The sequence below is a fragment of the Hipposideros armiger genome, unplaced genomic scaffold, assembly GCF_001890085.2.
Source record: "Hipposideros armiger isolate ML-2016 unplaced genomic scaffold, ASM189008v1 scaffold_5, whole genome shotgun sequence".
In the NCBI taxonomy this organism is placed as follows: Eukaryota; Metazoa; Chordata; class Mammalia; order Chiroptera; family Hipposideridae; genus Hipposideros; species Hipposideros armiger.
Genome location: NW_017731355.1, coordinates 1,015,589 through 1,026,333, shown reverse-complemented (window position 1 = coordinate 1,026,333; position 10,745 = coordinate 1,015,589). Strand labels below are relative to the sequence as shown.

The following is a 10,745-nucleotide window of genomic DNA, read 5'->3' as shown; positions in this document are numbered from 1 at the left end:
GGCCAGCAGCCGCAGTGAGTGGCTGTCCAGAAGCTGGCGACTGATCTGCCTCGCCCGGGAAGAGCGCAATGATGGTGCCATCTTGGGCCAGTGAAGCAACGTCCTCCACAACTAGACTGAAGAACAAAACAACAGCAACTTGTCTGTTCCCCTTCCAACAATTCCCCAGCACTGTTCCCTTCCCCCCAATTCCCCAATAAAAATCTTTAAAAAACAAAAACAAAACAGTTTCTAATGGTTCATCATATGCCTGAAAAATGAAAAATTGGAGCTAACCCAAATGTTTCACTGTGGGAGGCTGGTTAAATAAATTCTGGTGAATTTATAAAATGAGATACCATACAACCATAAAAAGTGACATAGAAGACTGTTCATGACATATTTTTGCATGAAAAAAGTCAGCTACTGAGCAGTATGTGTAATATGAAGACACTATCAAATATAAATATGCCTTAGCCTGTTTGTGGACTGCTATAACAGAATGCAATAGGTTAGGTGATCTATAAACAACAATTATATTTCTCACAGTTCTGAAGGCTAGGAAGTCCAAGATCAAGGTGCCGGCTGATTTGGTATTTGGTGAAAACCCACTTCCTGGTCCATAGATGGCCATCTTCTCACTGTGGAGGCTTTATTACATAGCCATGATTGATTAAATCACTGGTCATTGGCGATTGATTGAATATCCAGACCCTCTGCCCTTCCCAGAAATCGGGGGCAGGATTGAAAGTTCTTAATCCTGGGCTCAGCCTGCTCCCAAACGTGTCTGCAAGTCAAAATATCACATTCATTCCCCCAAGCTAAGCCCTCCAACCTCAGTAACCCCCGAGTCTTCTTTAACATGGATGTAGGAGGCCAGCGAGTTGGTCAAATTGTCTTAGAATTGTTTGCAGAGATTGTACCCCAAACTGCAGAAAATTTTCATGTATTGTGTACAGGAGAAAAAGGCATTGGACCCACCACTGGGAAACCTCTCCTTTTCAAAGGATGCCTTTTCCATGGAATTATTAAGAATTTTGTGATTCAGGGTGGAGACATCTCAAATCAGAATGGGAAAGGTAGAGAAAGTATTTATGGTGAAAAATTTGAAGATGAAAAATTCTATTGTAAGCATGACCAGGGAGATTTATTGAGCGTGGCAAATGCAGGCTGCAATACAAGCAGTTCTCAGTTCTTATCACAACTGTTCCAACTCCTCATTTGGATAGGAAATGTGGTATTTGGCCAAGTAATTAAAGGACTGGATGTGGCAAAAATTCTGGAAAATGTAGAAGTGAAAGGTGAAAAACCTGCCAAATTGTGTGTTATTGCAGAATGCGGAGAACACAAAGAGGAGATGATGGGGAATATTCCAAAAGATGGTTCTGAGAACAGTCATCCAGATTTCCTGAGGATACAGACATAGATTTAAAAGATGTAGATAAAATATTATTAATAACAGAAGACTTAAAAAACATTGGAAATACTTTTTTCAAATCTCAGAACTGGGAAGATATCCATTAAAAAAATACACAGAAGTTTGAAGACATGTGGAAGGTTCAAAGGGTGTTACTGAGAAAGCAGATAGATTGAAGCTGCAACCTGTAGCTTTAAGCTGCATATTGAAGATTGGTGCTAGGAAACTGAAGATGTCAAATTGGCAGGGACCAATCGACAGTTATTTGGAGGCTCTTGAAACAGACCCATCAAATACCAAAGCACTGTACTGAAGAGCTTAAAGATAGCAAGGATTAAAAGAAGACTATCAAGCATTGATTGATTTTAAGAAACCTCAGGAGATAGCACCAGAAGATAAAGCTATCCAGGTAGAACTGCTGAAAGTCAAACAAAAGATAAAGGCACAGAAAGAACACTGTATGCAAAAATTTTGCTTAATAAATAATTCAGTTTTGCTTAAATATTATACATCTATTGTATAAAGGCAATAAGAAAATTAAAGAGGTTTTGTTTGTTATATATAATCCTTAATGTGTATCCTTTGATACTTTAGTTCCCTAATGTTTACAATTTAGGAATGCTGATAAGGGTTCACTCTTTATAAAAGTCTTATAAAATACAAAAAGAAAAAGTTCCAAGCCTCTATTCCAAGTTTGGTTCCTTTGGCAACCAACCCCCACCCATTGGTGCTTTCCCAAAGTCGCTTTATTAACATAACAAAAGATACCTTCCCCCCCCCCCCACTCCTCACTCTCAGCACTTACGAAATTCTTAGAGTTTGGGGAGATATGAGCCAGGAATTGTGGATGAAGATCAAATATATATGAAAAATATATTTTGATCATCTAAGTGACCAAATACATATTTCTTACAAATCCCATTATCACAATATAGGTAGCAGGAGAAAATATTTCTCAACCACCCACCAGAAGACAGAGGACGCACTGAAGCCATCACTGGCATCATTCCTACCCTCCGGGCCACAGATCCAGCAGCACACAAGGTAAGCACAGCCCCTGGAGCCCAGCATGGACCCTCCCGCTGGGGACAGGAGCAAAGATTCTTAGCTCTCCAGGACAGACTTGTCTCTCCTCTGGGCCAAAGTCAACATCTGCACTTTGTAATGCCCTGTTTATAATAACCAATTTATTCAGCTACAGCTCAGCGTTGGTAATGTGGACCCTGGCTGAGGTTACCTCTGCAGATCATTTCCAGGGAAATTTATTGTGTATCTAAGATTAGAGGATTTGGAGGAATGTTTAACCCATTTAAACAAACCTACTATCTTCAGTTTATTTAGCAATAGCCTGTATACACAACTGCAATGGTTTCGAATCATTCTTATCTGTTCAATAAATGACTTAACAACTAGCGCATCTTATTGCTGTTCATTTATTCATATCAGGACAAATCTGAGGTCAATAAAAGTGCATATGCTAGCAAATGTTTAGTGATTCACATTTCTTATTAATTCGGATTGAACTCTCCAGGTTGAGTCCTGCTTTATTGTAAAAACGTATCTGCCAATTAATATCATCTGAAAATAATGCATAGGGTTTATGCATTCATTTCTTCTTTCAATAAACAAATATTATTGAGTACCTATTTTGTGCCAGGTATTGAGTTGGCCCAGAAACCATGGACAGAGATAAGATAGTCTTTCTGCATTTAAGGATCTCTCAGGCTGGTTGGTGCAAGACAGATAAGTAAGGAGACAATTGCTCCCTAGGGAATGAAGTGCTATGATAGAAACTCATTATTGATGTGTTGATGATTCTTGGCCCATATCTCTCTTCCACATACTCAGCTGCATTTGGGATATCTCCACTTGGAGGTTCCTCAGAAAAACAGAACCCACTGTAAGTATTTAAAACAGAGTTGAATGCTACACAGGGTAGAGAAAAGCTGAGAGGCCAAACAGGAGGTTCTGAGTCAGGCAACAGCAGGAAGCCACTACCCTACCTGTTCCAGACTGGAGGGACAAAGGAAGGTGATTGTGTCACCAGAACACAAGGTGTGGGCCTCCAGGAAAGTGCTAGGGCCGCAGAGCAGAAGCAGCTGCTGCTGGAGACACTGCCAGAGGTGGGAAGGGAAGAGGAGCCACAGCCTGGCTTTTCCCTCCTCTTGTGCTCTATCTAACCCCTTGCCAGTGCCTCCTTATTGCCCAAATCAAGCCAGAAGCCAGCTGACATGGGAGCCTGGAAACCAGAGCCAGCAAGTCAGCTCCTGGTGACACACAACAAACAGGGACAGAGCAAGGAAAGTAATCTGTGGGCAACAGGCTCAAGACCAATTCCTGCCTCAAACTCACTCAAAATGTTCAAAATTGAACTCTTCATCTCATTTACTGTCCAAATTTATGCCCAGAAACCTCTTCATCCTCCTCTGTTTCCTACCTCAACAACTGCTGCCAACAATTGCCCAGGTCAAAAACTTGAATGTTATCCTTAATTACTTTCTTGTTCTCATTCTGACAGTCACCAAGTTGTTTGACCTCTGTCCCCTTAATCTCAAAACAGTTGTTCTCCATTCCAACCACACTTCCTTTATCAGGTCACCATCATCTCTGACATCAATGACTATACCAGCCTCTTAACTGATCTCCTGCTAGACTTGACTCTTGCTCTACTTTCAATTCATTTTGTCCAGAATGATCTTTATAAAATAGAAATCTAATTATACCAAGCTCTTGTTTAAAATCTTTCTTCTATTAAGTATTTCTGGCATGTCCTCAGAATAAAATCTAAACTCCTTTTTAGATGAGGCCCTTCTAACCTGGCCCCTTCTTCTCCAGTCTCATTCATTCATACATTTATTCATTTAATAAATGTTCAAGGAGTGCCTTCTCTCTGTCGGACACTGGGCCATGCACTGGGGACACTCCCTACCCTGAATGAGCCAGGCTTTCACTAACAGCACCCTGAATCACATTCCCTCTCTCCTTCCTCTTCCCCAGCCACACCCTACTTTACCTATTCCCTTCCCCTAGCTTATTCCTAGTTTTCCTCCATATCTTAGATGATTCTTCCTCCAAGGAGCCGTAACTCCTTCTCCAAGTCTGGGCTTGTGTCCCTTCTAAGTATCCCCAGAGTATCTTATATCTACTTCTTTCAAGAGCTAAGTACACTTTATCAAAAGTCCCTTTCCTGACCTAAATCCTCAAATACTGTGTAAATTCTTTGAAGCTCTATTTCATTTGCTGCTCTATTCCCATCACCTAACAGAGTTTAGCACATTGCAGGGCTTTAAATCTTTGTTAAATGATTCAATTAACTCATAAGCACAAGGTGCTACAGGAAGGTGTCCTATCCCCAGACCTGGGGGTGGTAGAATGGTAGGAACGAGAGGTTGAGGGAGTTTTATCTTGGGGAAGATAGCATCTAAACTCCCTTTTGAAGGACAACTTGGAAAAATTGTCAGAAGTTGGAAGGACAAAAAGTAGGTGAAAAAATTAAGGAAAGCATACCAGTGAGAAAAGTTAGCATCATATGTACACAAAGACATATTCTGGGAATTTTAGGTAGCTTTATAAAGCCTGATTTATAAAGTTTAAGAAGAAAGATAGTGAAAATGAGGCAAACTAGGGATAACGAAGGGCCTTTCTAAAGGGTTAAGAGCTTAAACTGAAATTCCTAAAAGACATTAAACAAGAAATCCATGTGATCATGCTTGCATTTACAAATGACACTGGCACCTGTGTGGGGAGTGAGTTAAAGATGAGGGAGCAAGGCTGACTGTAGGAAGAGCAGTTGAGACAAATGTTTATTATGGCCTGAACTTGGGCAGGGTGAAGAGATATAAAGAAATGAAATTGACAGGACATGGTGACTCACTGATAAGGTAAAGGGAAAAATAAAGGGTGAATCTGGAATTATAAGTTTAATTTCACCATATTGGGTTTGAGCTGCCTCTTGGCTGTCAAGGTAAGAATGTTTATTTGGACTATATGTGTGTGAACTCAGAAATGGTCTAAACTGAATACATGGGGTAGGAGTGTGTATTGGAACAAGAAGGTCAAGCGAGAAAGGGAGGTTATATGGATGCTCATTGCACAATTCCTTCAACTTTTCTCTAACTTAAAATTTTTCATAATAAAACATTGAGGAGAAAAAGTGAGAAGAGGATGAAAACAATAAAGAAAAATAGAATAGAGTTCCGGTCAAAATGGTAGACTGGGTGAATGCTGTGCTCACTTTCTCTCACGGCCACAACAAAATTACAACTAATCTACAGAACAACCATCATTGAGAATCTCCTGAAATCTTGCTGAACCCAAGCCCCACAACTACGGGCATACAGAAAAAGCCACCTGGAGACTGGTAGGAGGGGCAGATAGTCGAAAAGAGCTGGTCCCACACCTGTGTGTGACCATTAAAAATCAGGAGTGATATTTTGGCTGCGGAGGTCCCCCCCAAAGGAGCAAGGGGTCACAGCGCCCCATCCATTTCCCCAGCCCAGGGTTCCAGTGCCAGGGAGAGAAGTCCTCATAATTTCTGGTTGCGAAAACCAGCGGAGATTGTGGCTGAGTAAGACGAAGGGCAGCTGGAGTCCCAGGTGCTTTTCTTATAGGGAGCATGCATGGACTTACAGATGGAATCAATGGCTCTGAGCTCCATCACTGGGGCAGCAGCTGGAGAGGTGACAGGGACATATGGGGATAACTGAGTTGTCTGGTTTCAGGACAAGGGACTGCTTTCTTCTGCATGGAGGAGCTGGTAGAAGCTATTGTTTCTTTGTTGAGCCCTGCCCCCCTCCCCACCCCTTTCCAGCATGCAGACACAAGCGGCCGCCATATCTGAGTGTCCATCAACCTGGCTGAAAACATTCACTCTCCATGCCCTGGTGATTCTGAGACCCTGCCCCACCCGACTTTCAGGCACACCCAAACCACTTCCCATGGCTTTTTCATATAAACCACCTGCCTTGGCTCATTCTGCAGACTTTCCTAGGGTCTCTCAAAAGTTCCCAGAACCCAAACAAGCAGCATCTTGCTTGAGCATGTCCCATACCTCTGGCTGAGCAGTCCTAAGCCAGGCACTAGTGACAGCTGGCTTTGGTTCACAGCTTGGCCTCTTGAGGAACTTCCAAGCATGGTACAGGTGGCAGCCACCTGCAGATTGCTTTGTGGTTCCTGCCAGGTGGTCCCAGGTTGGGCACAGGATGCAGCTGAACTTGATCTGCAGTGGGTCTCCTCCCAAGTGGCCCTGGGGCTGGCATTCCCAGTGGTCAGCTTCAAAATGAACTGGAGTATCACCCAGCTGCCTCCAAGGATGATACACCCAATGGGCAAATTGGGCAGGCACCAGAGCCCTGCTGAGTCAGATCCTGCTCTGTAGGGTCAGCCCCTTTACCACAACTCCTCCACTGTGGTCACGGCCAGTTCTCACAACCAATGAGCCTGAGGGTCAATTCTTCTCAATCTCAACTATAGGCTCAACTATAACAGGAGGGCACACACAACCCACACAAGTGCACAGCTCAGGTGACCAGGAAGACTGTGCCACTGAGCCCCATAACACACCTAATACATAAGGCCACTATACTACGACCAGGAGACATAATAGCCCTACCAAATATATAAAACCCAACAGGGAGGCAGCCAAGATGAGGAGAAAAAGAAACACGTTGTAAATAAAAGAACAAAATAAAGCTCCAGAAAAAAACTAAACAAAATGGAGACAAGCAATCTACCAGACACAGAGTTCAAAACACTGGTTATAAGGATGCTCAATGATTTCAGAAAGAACTTCAACAAAGAGATAGGAAACATAAACATGGAGATAGAAAACAATAAAGAACCAGTCAGAAATAAATACAATAACAGAAATGAAGAATGCATTACAGGGAATCAACAGTAGATTAGATGAAACAGAGGATCAAATCAGTGATTTAGAAGATAAGGTAGCAGAAAACACCCAATCAAAACAGCAAAAAAAAAAAAAAATGACAAGAGTTTAAGGGGCCTCTGGAACAATCTCAAGCCTACCAACATTCGCATTATAGAGGTACCAGAAGGAAAAGAGAAAGAGCAAGGAATTGAAAACCTATTTGAAGAAATAATGACAGAAAACTTCCCTAACCTGGCAAAGAAAATATTAATAGATTATCAAACCCAGAAAGCACAGAGAGTCCCAAAGAAAATGAACCCGAAGAGGCCTACACCAAGACACATCATAATTAAAATATCAAAGGTTAAAGACAACAAGAATCTTAGAAGCAGCAAGAGAAAAACAATTAGTTACCTACAAGAGAGCTCCCATAAGATTGTCAGCTGATTTCTCAACAGAAGTTTTGCAGGCCAGAAGAGACTGGCATAAAATATTTAGTGATGAAAAGCAAGGAACTACAACTAAGATTACTCTACCCAGCAAAGCGGTCATTTAGAATTGAAGGACAGATAAAGAGCTTCTCAGACAAGAAAAAGCTAAAAGAGTTCATCACCACCAAACCAGTATTACAAGGAATCTTAGAGGGACTTCTTTAAGACAAAAAAATAAATAAAAAATATGGACAATAAAATGGCAATAACTACATACCTATTAATAATTACTTTCAATGTAAATGGATTAAATGCTCCAATAAAAAAATAGGGTGGCTGAATAGATAAGAAAACAAGACCCTTACATGTACTGCCTACAAGAGACTCACTTCAGATTGAAAGACACACAGAGACTGAAAGTAAAGGGATGGGAAAAGATATTACATGATAATGGAAACAAACAAAGCAATACTTATATCAGACAAAATAGACTTTAAAACAAAATCTATAGTGAGAGACAAAGAAAAACTTAGTAATCCCACTCCTGGGTATTTATATGAAGAAACCCAAAATGGTACTTAAAGGGGACGTGTTCATCCATATGTCTGTTGCAGCATTTTTTACATAAGTCAAGACATAAAGGCAACCTGGGTGTCCCTGAATGGATGAATAGATAAAGAAGGGATGGTACATATATATAATGGAATATTACTCAACCATAAAAAAGAATGAAATCTTGCCACCTATGACAACATGGATGGACCTGGAGGGTATTGTCTTTAATGTAGTAAGTCAGACAGCAAAAGACAAATGTCATATGATTTCACTTTTAAGTGGATTCTAAAAAAAAACAAAACAAACAAACAAAATAGAAACAAACTCCAAGATACAGAGAACATTTTGATGGTTGCCAGATGGGAGGGGGATTGGCGGCAGGTGAGAAAGGGGATGGGATTAAGAAGTATAAATTTGTTGCTGCACAGTAGTCATGGTGATGTAGGATATAACATAAGGAATATAATCAATAATATTGTAATAACTAGGTATGGTGTCAGATGGGTATTAAATCTACAGGGGTAATAGATGGGAGGGCATTGGGGACAGGGTAAAAAAGGTAAAGGGGTTAAGAAATGCAAATTGGTAATCATAAAATAGTCATGGGGATGTAAAGTAAATCATAGGGAATATAGTCAATGATATGGTAATAACTATGTATAGTGCCAGGGGGGATCACTTCATAAGTTATATAAATGCCTAACCACTATGCTGTACACCTGAGAGTAATATAAAATAATATTGTATGTCAAAAAAAGAAGTGCTAAAAAAATGAACAATGTTTTTTTTTTAAAAAAAGAAAAAGAGAACAGAATGAAATAAAACAAAGAAGATGCAAACTCAAGAGGCAGATGGAAAACCAACAAAGGGTGGTATTTGAAAAATCAAGGGAAGTGTTTCCAGAAGGAGGAAGCAATTAACAGTGTCAAATTCTGCAGATCAGTAAAGTGATAAAAGAACACTAAATCATTTATTGAACTAAGCAATTTAAAACCTAGGTAAAGAGAGTTTCTGGAGTGATGAGAGAAGACAGTGGGAATAAGCAGTGAGCAGGAAGACAATGAGTGTTGACTAATCTTTTAAGAAAATTTGGCTGTGAAGGGCAAGCAATATCAGGTGACAGCGAGAAGGAACTATTGAAAGAATCCCTTTTTGAGATGGGAGACATCTGAAAGAATCAGAGTGGAGGTTAAAAATACAGGTGAGAGAGGAGGTAAATGGTGTTTCCAGAGCCCTTAAGAAAGAACAGGTGATGAAGAGCAGAGATTAGCTGCTGGCAGCAGGAGATATATCTCTTCCCCAGAGCCAAAGAGATGAGGCTAGAAGCAGGGGCAGGTGAATTTGTTAAGAAGGGAGATGTAAGAAGCACAGTGAATTCTTGTCCATCTATCTCTAGTTTCTCTGTGAAATGTTGGCAAGGACAGTTGCTGATAGGGATGAAAAGGAGGCAACCCAAACAGCAAGGTGAGAGGATGGAACCACCGGCTTAATAGAGGTTCCATGTATACTGTGCATGTTTACCAGTTTTCATGGAATTAGATGACTGTATGGTAGAATGTAATCAATACTATACTAAATTATCCATAATATAATTTAATCTTTCTTAAGGTTTTCATTGCCTGAGGATTATTTTTACAAATATCAATCATAAGTATAGGGTACTCTGCTTAAAGGAGTGACAGTTGATAGAAATAATCTCCTTATTCCTCACAATGCTCGTCTGTAAACCAAAGCACTAGACCACAATCAGACGGGTCTCAATTCTCATGGGTAATATATGTGAAGGGTTTTTACTGTGCCATGCAATGTGCTGGATACTTTGGTCTCAGGGAAGTGGTTTTAAAGATATTTTCTTAAGAGGTATTCAAAGAATTTCTTAACATGGCTTCCACTTAGCATGACATAAAACTGCTCTGTGCTAAGAATCCATTTCAGTGCATGTGACCTTCAGGAATCAGACCTCCTTCCTAAACAATACAGATTATAATTGAAGTCAGATTGGGTTTAGGTCAATCCTTCTATAAATGCATATTTATATATGCATTTGTGGATAATTATCAGGTAGAAAGTTGAAAAGCTCATTTTTAAAGAATGAATTATAAACCAAAGAGCCTTAAATTTAAACATTAGCAGAAGTGTTCAATGCTAAGACACTGTCTTAAGACTATAACTCTAGGGGAAATCTCATTTTTCACTTAAGCAAGGAGCACTTTTCTCTCAGCCATCAGTAACCAAAGCCATTATTTTAAAAACAACATTCATGAAATGGATGAAAGGAGAATAGTTCCTTTCTGCCCCTTTACCTCCATCACCTCACTGTATTGCCCCCTAAAAATCAATCAACTTTCTACTTAGTAATAAACATTTACAGCCATGCACTTCATAATGACTTTTCAGTCAACAGCGGACAGCATATATGACAGCAGTGATCCCATAAGTTTATAATAGAGCTGAAAATTTTCTATCACCTACCATCTAGTGACATTGTAGCTGT

General features: G+C 40.2%; 1 pseudogene; it reads left to right on the top strand.

Annotated features, from left to right (window-relative positions):
- The window catches only part of LOC109384546 (peptidyl-prolyl cis-trans isomerase D pseudogene), a 49,746-nt pseudogene that overhangs the window by 18,429 nt on the left and 20,572 nt on the right, over positions 1 to 10,745 (top strand).